Source organism: Spermophilus citellus (assembly GCF_964194105.1).
Source record: "Spermophilus citellus genome assembly, chromosome: 8".
NCBI lineage: Eukaryota > Metazoa > Chordata > Mammalia > Rodentia > Sciuridae > Spermophilus > Spermophilus citellus.
The window spans coordinates 40,369,350-40,387,212 of NC_138189.1; the positions used below are offsets into that span (position 1 = coordinate 40,369,350).

General features: G+C 40.3%; 1 pseudogene across 1 annotated transcript in view; it reads left to right on the top strand.

Annotated features, from left to right (window-relative positions):
* The first annotated feature begins 552 nt into the window (after positions 1–552).
* Positions 553–17,863, top strand: part of LOC308654655 (MAP/microtubule affinity-regulating kinase 3-like) — a 48,019-nt pseudogene continuing 30,708 nt past the window's right edge. The window contains exons 1-3 of the transcript in view: positions 553–760; positions 1,017–1,257; positions 1,822–3,246. The product of the transcript in view is annotated as an MAP/microtubule affinity-regulating kinase 3-like (transcript). The remainder of the gene's footprint in view (positions 761–1,016; positions 1,258–1,821; positions 3,247–17,863) is intronic.

Genomic DNA, 17,863 nt, shown 5'->3' on the forward strand with positions numbered 1-17,863 from the left:
GATGCCTTGAGGTCAGCTCATCCGATAACGGGTAAGGACCATATGTACTATTGGACAACCTAAGGCAGGCACGGTCCCTAAGCCACATGCTTGTTGTTTAAACAGAGAGCGGGAGATGTTGAGAGCCACAGCCGAAGGGGCCCCAGCAAACTTCCAGCTGCCAGCAAACTTCCAGCTGCCGGCTGATGATTGGCTCACAGCGGCCCCAGCAACATCTAGCTGATTGGCTCCTCTGCAGTGATGCTCATTGGGCTGTTTCCCTGCCCTTTCAGACCACGGAGCTGCTCATTGGGGGACTTTTTTGGCTCCTCCCTTGTGACCCAGCCAATCAGCCTCAAGAGCAGGAGGATTGTGGGAGGTGGTGAGGCTTGTGGTTGAGGGAGAGGCTTGTGGGAAGCCGGTGGTGGCAGTTGGGCTCTGAAGGTTTTCCTGAGGAGCGGTTTTGTTTGGCGTGTGTGGTTCTAAAAATAAAGTTCATTTCTTTTGACAAGTGGCTCCTGAATTGTGCCCAGCCAGACTGCGGCAAAGAACCTTACACATAGCATGCACACCTCACATGGAGATGGGTGAGTAGAAGTCACCTCCCACACTGGGTGCTCTGGAGGTACAGAAACTCCATAGCTTCCTGTGCAGATGAGCAGCCTCATATCAGAAACTACAGACTCTTGAAAACGATCAGGAAGGGGAACTTTGCAAAAATGACATTGACATGACACATCCTTACAGGCAGAGAGATTGCAATAAAAATAATTGACAGGCTGTGGCCCAGTGGTGCACACCTGTAATCCCAGTGGCTTGGGATGCTGAGGCAGGAGGATCACAGGTTCAAAGCTAGCTTTAGCAAAAGCAAGGCACTAAGGAACTCAGTGAGACCCTGTCTCTAAATAAAATACAAATTAGGGATGGGGATGTGGCTCAGTGGTGGAGTACCCCTGAGTTCAATCCCTGGATAAAAAAAATTGACAAAACTCAGTTGAATCCAACAAATCTTCAAATGGTCTTCAGAGAATTAAGAGTATGAAGATTTTTAATCATCCAAACATAATGAAGTTGCTTGAAGTCATTGAAACTAAAAAACCACTCTACTTAATCATGGAATACACAAGTGGATGGGATGTATTTCACTATTTGGTTCCACGTGGATGAATGGCGGGAAAAGAAGCAAGAGCTAAATTTAGACAGACCATGTCCGCAGTACAGTATTGCCACTAAAAGCTGATTGATCACAGGGAACTCTGTGGGATACCAACCTTGAATGTGACTGAGTCACTCCCCGGCTGGGTGATTGAGGCATCAGGCAGCAGACGCTGCTAGACTGCCCCACCCTTCTTGGGTTCAGGGATGGTATTTTCGTGCTTGGGCGTGACTTCCTACAGCCTCATGGGTAGACCTATGCTTACTTATTCCTTTGTAATATTACCCCATGCCCTGTTTGGGATAGAATGTTCCATGAAAGTGCCTTTTGCATGTCCCCTTCTCTTACTGTGCCCTTGGGTGTGGCCTACCTAGATGTTAGTCAACCTGCTGACAGCAGACATCATGAAGCTGGACTCAGTCCCCTGAAACCTGACCCCTTGCCTCATTTGAATAGCTTCTCAATAAAAGGGGTCAGCACGTTCTCTCTCTCTCTCTCTCTTTCTCTCTCTCTCTCTCTCTCTCTCTCACCCCGGACCCTTAAGGTAATAGGAGCTGTCACAGCAACCCCAAAGAAAAAGGTATTTCTGTCTCTTATGTGGTTATTTCACACAGCCCAGTTAGCCCAGTTCCCCTGGAGTGACCCCTAAGTGTTTTAGTCACAAATAAAACCTGGCAAAATTCAAGGCTGAAAATCTGTTGTTAGATCTGGATATGAACATTAAAATAGCAAGTTTGGGTTTCAGCAATGAGTTTACTCTTGGCAGTAAACTGGAAACGTTTTGTGGTAGTCCTCCATATGCAGCCCCAGACCTCTTCCAGGGCAAGAAGTACGATGGGCCTGAAGTCCACGCTTGGCGTCTAGGTGTTCTCCCATACATCCCAGTCGGTGGGTCTCCTCCCTTTGGCAGGCAAAATCTGAAGGAACTTGGAGAGAAAGAGTGTTATGACAGAAATACAGAATCTCTTTCTTCATGTCCATAGACTTTGAGAACCTTCTCAAATGCTTCCTGATGCCAAATCCAATTACTCTAGATACTCCAAAGCAAATCATGAAGGACAGGTGGATCAACGCAGGGCGTGAGGAAGATGAACTTAAACCCTTTGTTGAACCAGAGCTAGACATCTCAGACCAGAAGAGATTAGATATTATAGTGGGAATGGGATATTCACAAGAGGAAATTCAAGAATCTCTCAGTAAAATGAAATATGACGAAATCACAGCTACATACTTGCTGAGGAGCAAATCTTCAGAGGTGCGGCCAAGCAGTGACCTCAGGAACAGTTTCCTCACCACAAAGTACCAAGAAGTGTTTCTTCAGTCCAGGAGCCCAGAGAGTACAGTGACCATGCTGGACCAGCTATTCCTTCAGTTGTGGCATATCCGAAGAGGAGTCAGACTAGCACTGCAGATAGTGACCTCAAAGAAGATGGGATTCCCTCCTGGAAATCAGGAGGTAGTGCCACTGGGATTACAGGAAAGGGAATCGCTCCAGCCAGTCCCATGCTTGGGAAGGCAAGTATTCCCAACAAGGTGGACATTCCTGAACAGCAAGAAAAGCCCGAGGTCTCCAGCAGTAGCACAGGATCTGGAGGGGATGATACAGAGAAATATTCACGTTTGCAGTGAGTAAACCACAGCACACAGATATTTAGTGATCCAGAATGGCAAGGAGAAGAGCACCATTCCAGATCAGAGAACTCCAGCTGCTTCAACGCACGGTGTCAGCAGTGCCACCTCCTCAGACTGAATCTTCTTCCCTAGAGGACTGCTGGTGGCAGCACTTCCCACCGCCAGCCCCCAGGAATCGCCAATTGCAACAGACAACGGCCCTCCTGCCTAGCGCAGCCTGTCCCACCAAGCCACGCCACTGTCCCAGACTTGAAGCAGAGGTGCCCCTAATCTTTTTTGTAAATTAACTTCAAAACTCACAAGAAGCCGCAACGTCTCTGCTGAGCAATAGGACAAGAACGAAGAAGCAACAGTTCGCTCCCTGCGCTTCACCTGGAGCATGAGAACCACTAGTTCCAGGGATTCCAGTGACATGATGAGGGAAATCTGCCAAGTGATGGACGCCAATAGCTACGACCAAGAGAATGTCTTTGAAGGAGGTCCGGTTCAAGCTGAAACCAGAGACATCATAACTTTCAAAAGTAGTTGCTTCCAAAATTGCCAATGAGCTAAAGCTGTAACCCAGTCATTATGGTGTAAATTAAGTAGCAATTTAAAGTGTTTTCCTGAACACTGATGGAAAGATATAGAATAATATTTGGCCTTTTCTAGGAATGCACGTGTGACCCCATGCCTTCATCTTGTTTCCATTGCTCTGGAATCAGCATGCTTGCACATATCTCCTTATTGGTGTGAGGGGAAGGTGTGTGTGTGTGAAATACCTCCTTATACTGGCAACCAGCATTGTTACTAGTGGGAGATCATTTGGTGCTAAAATATTACAATTGCCAAGGAAGAAAATACTGAATTACTGCTAAGAGTTAACCTTAAGACTACTTGATAATTAATACAGGTTTACAGTTCATGCCTGTGTTTGTTGTTTCATGTTTTTTTTTTCCAGTGCAAAAGGTTTAAATTTATAGTTGTGAACATTGCCTGTATGTGTTTTCCTAAGTAGATTCACAAGATAATTAAAATTTTACTTTTTCTCAGTAAAAAAAATGATTGTGGGATGGAATTTATAATCCTTTAAAATTCAGAATTATTTTAAGGCAGCAATATTAGATGTTGCATATTGACCTACTGAACCTAAATGATAGAGCTTTCTCTCTCACAGCCCTGAATACATTGGAATTTATATATTCCTTTTTCTTTTTTTAAAAAAAGATTTCTTAAAATGATTACATGTTATTCATTATGCTTAGCATTCAATGTATTCTTTGAGACCACTATCTAATCATATTTGGTTGGTTCAGTAGCTTGATTAGCATAACGCATCCAATTGAGAGTAGAGCTGAAGTGAATTACTTAATTCTATTAAATAAAATTGAGGAAAGAGATAGACCTGCTTCTTCTGTAACACGATTTTAATGAGACTGCTTAAGTTGAGTATGTTCTGCATCAAGTAAGGACACAAATCCCTTGAGGTTCTATTTCCGAGTCTACCAGAGGCTTTGCTATTATTCCCAGAGCAAGATGGAACCTGTCACATTTTTTTTTTCCATCTGCAAAATACAGGCAGTGCTTTTAGCTTTTTTTCATAGGAGTCGCAGGACTAATGAGCACCACAAATGACCTAGGCCTATTTTGTGACTGCTATGCATCCCTATTCCTATATTTTCACAAGAAATGAGAATTTTCTAGTTTTTTTCCCCTGAGGAGTTAATATAAAGCTAAAACTTTAAAATCTGGAATGTGTAATTGATCAGCTGCACTTTAAAATTCAGTTTCTAAATTTAAACAAGAGGAGAATTAAGACAAATCTTTCAAGTGATAATCAAAACTGTAAGAAGGAATTGAAGGGTTGCCTTACAAATGGAGGTCTATTTCTTTTGCTTTCTTGGGAAAACACTGTTTATTTTCAGTAAAATTAGCAAGAATATCTGAAATGCATTATTAAATCTTAAGTTGAATGAGGCTGGGCTGGGAATGTAGCTCAGTGGTAGAGCATGTGCAAGGCTCTGGGCTCAATCCCCAGCATCTCTCTCTCTCACACATACATTTAAAAAAAAAAAGTAACTTGCTGTCTTCATGGGAATTTACATGGGAAGATTGTGGCAATGCATTTCAGAATGACTCTTGATCATACAGAGATCTTTCCATCAATCCCAATGCACATTGTGTGTGTGTGTGTGTGTGTGTGTGTGTGTGTGTGTGTGTTGCTAGGGATTGAACCAGGGAAAGGGGTACAAGCAGAAGAGCACATGTACAAGAAAAAAAGACTAAAAGTTTCTGAGGGAAGGTGCCAGTCTTGCTTTATAACAATCCACTCTTGAGATAACTCAGTCTCTCTAGAAAGACATTAATACATTCTTGAGCGCAATGACTAATCATCTCTCAAAGAGCCTACTTCCCAAGGCCACTAAATTGGAAATCCAATTTCACATGAGTTTTGGTGGGGACAAACCATAGCAAAACCACAGAACCATCCCAGGTAACTGTTACTGTCCTATATGACCATGAAAGAGCTCAGCTATTACTTCAGCAATTGGGTGAGACAGACATTATGGTTGTACTTGTTTTTGAAAGACAGAGTCCAAGTCAGGATCACAGGGAATAAAATCAACCACTCTAAAATATTGAGCTGGTCAGTGGACAGTGCTTCCTTCCCCAATCATATACTTTCCAAGTGAGCAAGTGTCCAGCAGAACAGCATGCCGGCTCCCTTCCTTACTGCTTCCCAGAGAAGGAGGAACATTTCTGCCTGGTGAGTTTGAAGAGTGAACCGAACAGGGAGAGCAGTTTCTTGCCATCTGCTATTAATGTTCATTACTTTGGCCCTGGGATAACATTTATATAAAGAACTAAGGCAACCTCTGTTCATAAAATTCCTCAAGTCAACTCACTTCATTTCAGTAACTCAGAGAAATCACCATTTTCATGGATGCTGATTGTTTCAGTCAGTTTTTTTTTCTGCTGTGACTAGACAAGACCTGACAAAAGCAATTTTAGAGGAGGTAATGTTTATTTGGGGGCTTAAGATTTCAGAGGTCTTAGTTCATAAAAGGCTGGCTCCGTTTCTTGGGGGCTGGAGGTGAGGCAGAATATCATGATGGAAAAGTGTGGTGAAAGGAAGCCGAGAGAGCGAAGCTCACAAAATATGTACTCCAAAGGCACGCCCCCAATGACCCACTTCCACCAGCCACACCCTAACTGCCTACAGTTACCACCCAGTCAATCCCACCATCCTTAACAATAGCCAAACCACTCATTGGGTTAAGGCTGTCATAACCCAATCATTTCTCCTCTAAACTTTCTTGCATTGTCTCACACATGAGCTTTTGGGGACACCTCACATCCAAACCATAACACTGATATTTAGATAAAATTAGAAATAATATATGTCTTTTACTCTTTCTCAGGTTCTTCTGTACTCTTGATAGCAGTGGCTGTAGAATCAGGGTGAGTGGGAAAAGTGAAATGTTCTTACTTTACACCTTTCCAGCTGATACTTTTATTAAGACTTAGTGGTATGCAGATGTATCTTTAGACCTAGCCCAGGAGCTAATATGTAATTTGATACTAAACAAATATTTGTTGATTTATTGAATCATCAAATTCAAAGTTGAATTGAAAATATTGAAAAGCAATTTTAAGGGGTTTCATAATGTCTTCAATCGTTTTTCTGTAACAGAGTAGGTGATTTCAGGATAATCTGATCCAAGATGTCTTATCAAGCTCCTTTTGGGACAGACCCATCATGGACAGACCCATCATTTTGTGGTTTAGATAAGTGGCTCCCAAAGCCTATATACGAAAGACCTGCCCTGTTAGGTAGTGCTATTGGGAGGTGGTGGAACCTTTAGAAGGTGAGTCTTAGTAAAAAGTCCTTAGGACATTAGGGGTATACCCTCCAAGGGGACTGTAGGACCCCAGTTTCTTCTTCTTCCTTTCCTTGTCTTCTGGTCATGAAACAAATGGTTTGATCTGTCATGTGCCCCTGCGCTAAAGTGCTGCCTTACTAGAGACCCAAAGAATGAGGCCTCTGGATCATGTCCTAGAACATCCAAAAGCATGAGCTTTAATAGTCTTTTCTCTTTAAAAAAATTTTTTTTAGTTGTAATTGGACACAATACCTTTATTTTATTTATTATTTTTATGTGGTGTTGAGGATCAAACCCAGGGCCTCCCATGTGCTAGGCAAGCGCTCTACCACTGAGCCACAACCCCAGCCCCAAGCCTTTTCTCTTTGTAAGGTCTTTGCCTCAGGTATTTTGTTATGACAGAAAACTAATACAGAGGCCATGAATATTCAGTATTTGAGAAGTTTGAAGGTATTTGTCAAACAAAAGAGACCATTATCACATTATTTAGATCACACACACACACACACATATACACACACACACATACACACACACACACACACACACACACACACACTACATAGAGATTTTGGATGGGACTAGTTTAAAAACTTAGAGACCATCCTGGGTCTTGATTGCAAAGAAAATGATATCACCAATCCTGGATCAGAAGCTCCAGCCTGTGTCCCATAATGGCTGTCATATTATGGTCTGTTTGGCTGTTAGCCTGTGCTTCATGGGTCCCTTTTGATTAAATATATATTTTCTGATTTTTTTTGAGTTTTCACAACAGAAACTGCAACTGTCCACCTTGCTCCAGCTACGTGCCCCCCTCCTCCAATTGTTCTCCATCTCCTTTCCTAGACTTCTGAGGACTCATGATCAACCACATGGGTGAAGTGCGGTCTGCACATCCCTTCATGCACTTAATCAGATGACAGGCATTTAGTGAGCACTGACTGTATACTGGGCCCTGAGTTTTGTGCCTGTGGATACAATAATTAAAACATGGTCCTAACTCTCAGAGAGCTCATGGATGAAGACTGTACAGGAAGTGATGTGGTCGTGGCAACTTCAGGCTCTGTGGGAGACAGAAATGGGGCAGGGAACCAGCCTGGGAAGATTCCAGGAGCAAGGCTGCCTTCCTCAGGTCTGTGTGTCCTAGAAACACTCTGTTTATGAGGTGGGATTCAGAGCCATGAGCAAATTCTATAATCAGACCAAAAGGCTTTGGAAGCTGAGCATGTTCCCGGGAGAGAAGAGTTATATGTGGGCTCTGGAGAGGAAGGAAAGTTCTGCAGACATTATAGAAAACATTAGGAGTGGGCTGGGGATGTGGCTCAAGTGGTAGCGCGCTCGCCTGGCATGTGTGCGGCCCGGGTTCGACCCTCAGCACCACATACAAAGATGTTGTGTCCACCGAAAACTAAAAAACAAATATTAAAAAATTCTCTCTCCCTCTCTCTCTCTCTCTCTATCACTTAAAAAAAAAAACACAATTCGTACATCTTTACAGTGGGTACTTGTTGGCATTCTTTTAAAATTAGTCTTAGGGAATAAGGATGAAGTGGGGGAAAAGTCCATTGGCTAAAATTCCTTATAACACATCAGGAAAAAAAATTGTGTGTGTGTGTGTGTGTGTGTACGCACTGTAGGTGTTTTTACCATCTTTCTGAGAAGGTTTACAGTTTCCTAACAAGCTTTCATCATCATAAAACACGCACTTGTATAGACAAGTTGAGGAAAAAGCCTGATTGACATTAATCTCCAATGTATAGCTGGGAAGGTCTTTTTGTTTGGTTTGTCTTTGAAGTGAAGATCAGAGGTGATTCTTTGTCACCCACAAAACTTTGATGTTTGCCTGCATACCGCTCACAGCCAGGATGTAAACCCCAGAGTATACCTGCAAATCCACAATCAGTTTATGATTAGGTGGGAAATTTGTTAAGACCATAATTTGTTACTGCTCAGTTGTAACTTTGAAATGTTCCTGGGCATCCTGGATAGAAAGCTTCCTCGAGAACAGAAGTATTAACATCCATTAACAAAGGCAACTTAAAAAACAAACAAACAAACAAAACACAGTTTAACTGGGAACAAATGCTTCAAAGTGGCAGAGAAAGGATTTGCTCTAGCACAGTTGGAGGTAGGGAGTCAGGAGGTGAGTCTTATGGCTGGGCATACTGGACGAAGCCTGGGGTTTTGGAAGAGGACAAGTTCAGCTTTGAATCCAGCTTCTGCCACTTATTAGAGGTATACCCTTAAGCAAATTACATCCTCTCCAGGGTCTTCAAGAATAAAATTAAGATAATAATTTTATTATTTTTTAAAAATATTTTTTAGTTGTTAATGAGCCTTTATTTTTATTTATATGCAGTGCTGAGGATCGAACTCAGTGCCTCACACATGCTAGGCAAGCGCTCTACTACTGAGCCACCACCCCAGCCCAAGATAATAATATTAAGATAAAGTGCTATTACACATTTGAGGTGCCTAACTATAAGTAGATGGCTAAAGTGGTAGATGTGGGATTTTGAGCACAATATTCATTCCATAAATTTTTTATTCTTTTTTTTTTTTTAAAGAGAGAGTGGGGGAGAGAGAGAGAGAGAGAGAGAGAGAGAATTTTTTAATATTTATTTTTCAGTTCTCGGCGGACACAACATCTATGTTTGTATGTGGTGCTGGATCGAACCTGGGCTGCATGTATGCCAGGGGAGCGCACTACCGCTTGAGCCACATCCCCAGCCCAAATTTTTTATTCTTAATGTGCCATGAGTTTTAAGTGTATAAAAATGTCCCAAATGCCTTACCTTACACAGCTCTTCCTGATATGATTTTGGCTTGTGTCCTTCCTGATTTCCATAGAAAGCCAAAGATACCAGAATACGACTTATCAAAGGATATGGACGAGGCCTGGTAGAGAACCCAAGGACCAAACCTCAAAATTCCATACAGCCCTATAATAATTCCCATGTTATATTGACAAATGCACAAGTGATTTGTGGTTTTTATTAGCTCTCTCTTACAAATACTATCCTCTCCTGAATTAAGCTTGACATATACAGAAGGAGTGAAAGTAGAATGGTCCTCCAATCTGCAAAAAAAAAAAAAAAAAAAAAAAAAAAAAAAAAGTCCTACTGTGCCATGAAGCTTTAAGAGAAAAGAAGGGGGATTGATGAAGGAGGAAAACCACTGCCCAACAAGCAAACACACACACACACACACACACACACCCATCCATCCAACCATCCATCCATCCACACACCCACCCACCCATCTGTCCACTTGTCCACTACCAGATGCAGGGAGGATACAGTGATACCTCAGCTCACTGAGGATCCTTGAGGTGACTGATTTGCTAGTTAGATTGCCTTCATATCTGATGAGCAAAAGAACAGCTTTTCATCCCAAACATATGCCCATTTTAGAAAATTTGGAAAAAATATAAATAAGTGAAGAAAAGCATAATCATCTTCAACCTATTTCCTTGAGATTATTACCATGAACATTTTGATGTATCTCCTTGAGGTCTTTTATGTATGTGTGTGTGTTTGTGTGTGTGTCTAACAGTGAAATCATGCAATACTTATTTTTTCTGGTTTTATTCTTCACTCAATATTATATCATAGGCAGTTGTATATGCATTAAAAGGTTTTAAATATAATTTTCTGTGGCTGCATGATATTCCATTCTATGGATCTATAAAATTAATTTCTCCTAAACACTTACACTGCTTTCCTCTTATGTTTTGTTATTGTAATGACTACTACAATGACGTCTTTAAACTTAAACCAAAAATTGTTCCCAAATCTCCAATTTTTTTTCCTCAGAAGAGATTTTTAAAAGTGCAAGTTTCTGGATCAATGGAATAGGGAAGTTTTGTGGCTTATGCCAAATTGCTTTCAGAATGGAAAAGATTCCATTAAAGAACATTTGAATAAATTAAGCAAGAGTTGGTTTCAGAGGTTCTAGTGATGTGCAACACATTCCTAGCTGAATCGTGGTGTCTTCTTACAGGGCAGCGTTTAGACACAGGCTTTTTTAAATTGTAGGTTTCAGAGGGTGACTTTGAACATTGCCACATACAATGAACCTTGTTTTAGTGTTTCTCTTTCCCCTTTTCTTTCTTCTCACCTCTCTCATTCCCTCTCACTCTTCTCACACACAGCATTTCAAGACCCACTCCTCCCTCTACTCCTCCATGAATGCTAGCAACCCATGTTAATGAGTCAGTGGGCACCCTTTCATAATCTTCCTCATGCATACAAAATCAGACACACATTTGTATATGTACACACATACACAAACACACACATCTTATTGCTTCATGGAAATGATATTCAGTACACTCTTCCCCATAGACTAAATAGGAAGCAGTGTCTCTGGTGGTGAGTTTAGCAGTGGCTTCCTGGCCATCATTGTGGCGGTCCACTTAGAACCACCAGCTCTAGTTCTTTCAATAATTGGTGCTTTGCTACAGTTTGGATCTTGAGTGTCCCTCAGAGGCCCGTGTGGCAAAGGCTTGCTCCTGGGGAGGTACTGTTGGGACTTGTGGAGGCTTTGAGGAGTTGGGGCCTAGTGGGAAGTCTTTGGGTCACTGGGGGTGTGCCCTTAAAGGAGATAATGGGGCCTCAACACCTTCCTCTTGCTCTCTGTCACTTCTCAGGCACGAAGTGAGCAGTTTTGTTCCACTGTTCACTGAGCCATAATGAGTCACATGGGTCCAGAGCAAAGGGGCCAACCAATCGTGGACTGAAACCTCCGAAGCTGTGAGCCAAAATATAGATCTTCTTTTTGCAAATTGATTATCTCAGGTGGTTTTTTTTTTTTCTGGTAATGGAAACCTAACAAAAATCACTTTGATTTCTTCTTGAAATACCCAGAGGAATTCATTTTCCTGCACTGTATTCTCACTGACTACCTTGTTTAATACATCTTTTATCTTGTAATTCCTGGTATTAAATTCCTTTCTAATTGCTTTGGTCTGTTATAGCTGTTATAAAAAACATCACAGACTGAGTGGTTTATAAACAACAGAGATTTGTTCCTCACAGGTCCAAAGGCTGAAAAGTCCACCATTGAGGCTCTGGCAGATTGAGTGTCTGGAGAGGTCCTGCTTCTCACACATAGCCTTATTCCCACTCTAAACTCACACGGTGGAGGAAGCAAGGGACTCTATCCAGAGCTTTTTTTTTTTTTTTTTTTTTTTTCAATCAGAGCATTAATTCCATCCATGAAGGCTCCACCCTGTGGTCTAACCATCTCCCAAAGTCTTTACCTCCTAATAACTATCATGTTGGGAGTGAGGATTCCAACATAGGAATTTGGGGGGAACATAAAGCAGAAGGAACATAAAACATATCATAGCATAATCAACTTAGAGTTATCTGTCTTTTCTTTACCTGAATTCAAGTACTTTTTTTTTTTTTGCCAAATCCCACCATTGCTATATGTCAATGTTCTCTAAAATTCTTGCAAGTCTGATGGGCATAAATGGACATTTTTATACTGTTTAATTTTGGATTCCTTTGATAACTGGTGAGTTTAGCACATATTCTTTTTACCACATATTTTTTTTTCTGTGAATTGTCTATTCATGTTCTTTATCATCTTTCTTTCAGGTTGTTAACCATTTTCCTATCCATCATTAAGAGTTTCCAATGCATTTTGAATTATGTCTTTTAGGATAGTACAAAGTATTATAATTTCCAACCCCACCTCTCAAATATATTGCTTTTTAATAGACTTTGTTTGCTAAACATGGTCTGGACAGTTGTACAATGATAATTCTTAACATTTTTTCTTTTTTGGTACCAGGGATTGAGCCCAGGAGCTCTCAAACACTGAGCCACATCCCAAGACTCTTTTATATTTTATTTAGAAACAGGGGCTCACTAAGTTTCTCAGGGCCTTGCTAAGTTGCTGAGGCTTGCTTTGAACTTGTGATACTCCTGCCTTAGCCTCCTGAGCTACTGGGATTACAGATATACACTACCATGCCTGGCTCCAACATCTTTAAGTACCTTCCCAATCACAGACACTGGCAAAATTAAAACCACATTTCATAGATTCACTGCAGCTAGGAAATTGTTTAGATTGCACCAGGAGATGTACTCATCCATGATCTGGAGGATTAGAAGTGAGGCAGATACCATTTCCTTCTGCTATTGCTACTAGAAAGCAAATTTGGGGAGACATGAATATTTGTGACCTGACTCTGCATCCCAGTGTTTGATCATCAGCTTACTGGCTTTGAGAATTAAGGAGGTAGTGGTGATAGCAGCAATAGCTTTCCATCACCTGATTGCAATTTTGTTGATATGCCCTTGAAATCAATTGTACAGTGGCAGCCACCTGACTTCTGGTACTATGGTCCTTAAAAAAGTTTTCCAAACTCCCAATTCCCTGTATTAAATTTCTATCTTCTTGAAATACCTAGAGTGGTATTTCAAGACCAATTGACCACATTGTTTAATCACCTCATAAAATTAATTTTTTTTCACAGATTAAAATATATCTACTATTTTTATTTCATAGCTTATGAGATTCCTGACTTGATTTTAAAAAGTTCTAGAGCCAGGTGTGGTGGTGCACTCCTATAATCCCTCCGGAGGTTGAGGTGAGAAGATCTTAAGTTCAAGGATAGCCTTAGCCTGAAGTCCTAAGCAACTTTGTGAGACCCTGTCTCAAAATTGAAAATAAAAAGGATTGGGGATATGGCTCAGTGGTAAAGCACCCTGGGTTAAATCTCCAGTACAAAAAACCAAAACAAAACAAAAAGCCCAACTAAACAAACAAAAAACTATGATCCAAGGTCACACACATGAAGTATCTCAAATTATTTTTTACAAATTTTATGATTCAATTTTTAAATTTTATTCCAGCTGGAATTTAGTTTTTAATATTTCATAAGATAAGAATTGAATATTACATTTTTACCATACGATTTATTTTTATTTATTTTTAAGTCATACATGACAGCAGAATGTATTTTGACGTATAATACATACGTGGAATGTATGTCAAAATGTCTATTCTATTCTGCTGCCCTTCCTATCCCCCCTACTCCTCCCCTCCTATCCCATCCTTTCTCTCTATCCAAACTAATGTGACACACTTTTTTTTCTTTTTCTCATCACAACATCATATATGTATTCTGTATAATGATGAGGTTCTCCTTCCATCCATCTTCCGTGCAACTCCCCTTCTCCCTCTTTTTCCCTCCCACCTCTCTTTCCTATTTAGTGGTAGTCTTCTTTTCATGCTCTTCCTCCCTATCCCCATTTTGAGTCACCCCCCTTATATCAGAGAAGACATTCGGCATTTGTTTTTTAGGGATTGGCTAACTTCACTTAGCATAATCTGCTCTAATGCCATCCATTTCCCTACAAATGCCATGATCTTGTTGTTTTTTAGTGCTGAGTAATATTCCATTGTGTATAAATGGAATAAATGAATTTTAAAAATCCATTCATCTATTGAAGGGCAGAATATTACTTTATTTAACAGGTGATGTTATGGACTGAATTGCTTTCTCCCCAAATTCATGTGCTGAAGCCTTGATTTCTAATGTGGCTATATTTGAAGACAGGGCCTTTAGAGAGGTAAATTGAGACTACATGAGGTCATTAGCAAGGCTTTTATACAATATGGCTGGTGAAGGAGAAACTTGGGTTGTACAAACACACACCAAAAGGCCATATGAGGACACACGGAGAAGGTGCCTGTCTACAAGCCAAGGAGAGGTCTCAGGAAAACCAAACCTTAATCTTAGACTTCAGTCTGCAAAATTCAGAAAATACATTTCTGTTGTTTAAGCTGCTCAGTCTGTGGCATTTTATTATGTCAGCCCTAGTAAACTAACAGGAATGGGTAAACAATTGAATAAGCACATATGGTGCTGAGGATTGAACCCAGTACCTCACATGTGCTAGGCAAGGGCTCTACCACTGAGCCCTAACCCCAGCTCCTTGTCCGACATTTTTAAAACTTTTGTTTTCGTGGTAAAGTTTCATCTGTCTCTATACTGTTTCTCCCAAACTCTCTAAGAGTAAAACCCCATGTAAAGCAAAGCTGTGACCCTCCAAAGCTGAGATTTAGTGAAAATGTGAATTACTATACTTCCTTGAGGCAACTACTATTCTGGGTAGGAAATTTTTTTTTTTTTTCAAATGAAAATTACAACATCCCAATCTATAAATCTGTGGTCTAAATCTGTGCTACCAGAGCAATCAGGGAAAGTCCCAGGGTCAGAACTCAAATAATGTGTACTGGTCACAGTTTGCAAATGCTTTCTGGCATGTGGCCAAGACAATTCAAAATCACTCAGGGGCAAAGCATCAACTCAAGTCATTCAGGATTGCCACAGACCAAGTGCAGTGGAACAGAGGCTCACAAGAGAACATTAGCAAGCACAAGAAAAGGGTTCATCATGAACGAAAGTCAGCAAGTTAAAAAAAAATTGGATTCCCAAGAATTTAATAAACTAGAATTATTAGCTATAGAATATTGTGCATAAAAACTTAAAGAATTAAATGATGTAAGTAAAAAAAATGAGAAAGGAACAGAAACTTTGAAATATTAAACTTGCTTGAGGAAAAAAAATAGGACTTCCAGAAAAAAGAACAATCACTGAAATTATGCCTGATCTCTTTTCTGAAGTTTTCCTGCCCCTTCATCTAAAGGAGACGGGAATCTTCCCTGAGGACAAGTTTGCTCCACACCCTTGCCAGGGCTGCCTGTGTCTCCCACTGCGCTGCTCCCCTGAGCTTGCAGGTGTGTCTAAGCTCCCACTGTTGCTCTTTCTCCCTCTTCCCTAGAATCCTCCAGCTAATGTTTTCATTGGCATTTCCCACCTGACTGCCTTTGGTGGCTGGTGCCTTGCTGTGGTTTGGACCTAAGGGTTTGTGTGTTGGCAGTTCAGTCCTCCGTGTGGCTATGTTGAAGTGGTAGAATCTTTAAGGGTGTAATCCAGTGCAAGGTGTTTGGGTTATTGGGGTCATCACCCTACAAAGAAATTAAGGTAGTACTCATGAGACCTTGAGTTAGTACTCAAGAAAGGGAGGTGACATAAAAAAGTGAGTCTGGGCCGGAATGTAGCTCAGTGGTGGAGTGCTCTCCTAGTGCGCATGAGACCCTGAGTTAAAGTCCCATATTCACCCCTCCCTCCCCATACCCAAAATCCCTACAAAAATCCGTGAGCCTGGCCTCTTCTCTGCTCTCTCGTTTCTTTGCCATGTGATCTCTGCCTCTCACATGTGTTCTTGCCTTGATTCATCTGCCATGATGTGACACATCCAGGGGAACTTCACCAGAGCCTATACCATGCTGTCTGAATTTTCAATCCCCAAAACTTCGAGCTAAATAAACCTCTTCTCTCCTTCCTTCCTTCCTTCCTTCCTTCCTTCCTTCCTTCCTTCCTTCCTTCCTTCCTTCCTTCCTTTCTTTCTTTCTTTTTCTTTCTTATCAGGGATTGAACCCAGTGGTGTTTAAATACAGAGCCACATATCCAGTTCTTTTTAAAAATTAATTAATTAATTAATCCTAATTAGGTATATATGACAGCAGAATGCATTTGATTCATTGTACAGAATTGCAGCACAACTTTTCATTTCTATGGTTGTACACAATGTAGCATCACACCATATGTGCAGTCATACATGTACCTAGGGTGATGATGTCCATCTAATTCCACCATCTTTCCTGCCCCCATACCCCCTCCTCTTCCCTCCCTCATCCTTGCCCAATCAAAGTTCCTCCATTTTTTCCCATGTCCCCCATCCCATTATGGATCAGCATTCACTTATCAGAGAAAACATTTGGCCTTTGGTTTATTTGGTATTGGCTAACTTAGCTTAGCATGATATTCTCCAACTCCATCCATTTACTTGAAAATGCCATAATTGTATTCTCTTTTAATGCTGAGTAATATTCCATTCTATATGTATATATACTACAGTTTCTTCATCCATACTATAGGGACACAGCCACATACATCTAGGTTGCTTCCACAGTTTAGCTATTGTGAATGAGAGATAGGGGTTTAGTTTCATTTTGCTGCATATGGATTTCCAGAGCATGGGGGATCTTTGCAATATTTAATTTTGCCTATCTAAGAGCATGGGGGATCTTTCCATCTTCTAAGGTCTTCTTCCATTTCTTTCTTTAGTGTTCTGTAGTTTTCATTGTAGAGGTCTTGTCTTTCACCTCTTTTGTTAAATTGATTCCCAAGTATTTTATTTATTTTTGAGGCTATTGTGAATGGGGTAGTTTTCCTAATTTCACTTCCAGAGGATTCATCACTGATGTATAGAAATGCATTTGATTTATGGGTATTGATTTTATATCCTGCTACTTTGCTGAATTAATTTATTAATTCTAGAAGTTTTCTGGATCCTCTAAGTATAGAATCATATTTTCAGCAAATAATGATAGTTTTGAGTTCTTTTTTTCCTATTGATATCCTTTTAATTTCTTTCGTCTAACTGCTCTGGCTAGAATTTCGAGGTCTATGTTGAATAGAAGTGGTGAAAGAGGGCATCCCTGTCTTGTTCCAGTTTTTAGAGGGAATGCTTCCAATTTTTCTGCATTTAGAATGATATTGGCCTTGGGTTTAGTATAGATAGCTTTTACAGTGTTGAGGTATGTTCCTACTATCCTTAGTGTTTTAAACATGAAAGGGTGCTGTATTTTGCCAAATGCTTTCTCCGTATTAATTGATAAATAATATGACTCTTATCTTTAAGCCTATTGATGTGATAAATTACATTTATTGATTTCCATATGTTGAACCAAACTTGCATCCCTGGAATGAACCCCACTTGACCATGGTGCACTATTTTTTTTAACATTTAAATTTTTTTTTTAGTTGTAGATGGACACAATATCTTCATTTTTTGTTTATTTTAAAAAAATATTTTTAATAGCAGACGGACACAATACCTTTATTTTTTGAAAAAAAAAATTTAATATGGTGCTGAGGATTGAACCCAGTGCCTCACATGTGTGAGGCAAGTGCGAGGCCACTGAGCCACAACCCCAGCCCCCACTATTTTTTTAAATATGTTTTTGTATGTGATTTGCCAGAATTTTATAGAGAATTGAGACAGGGTCTTACTAAGTTGCTTGGGGACTCAGAATACCAACATTTATTTATTTGATAATTTCAGATAGAGCTGTCTTTTTTAAAATTGTTTTAAGTAACAAATAATTTACTAAAATAATGTTTTAGGTGTAATCAAAATAACAA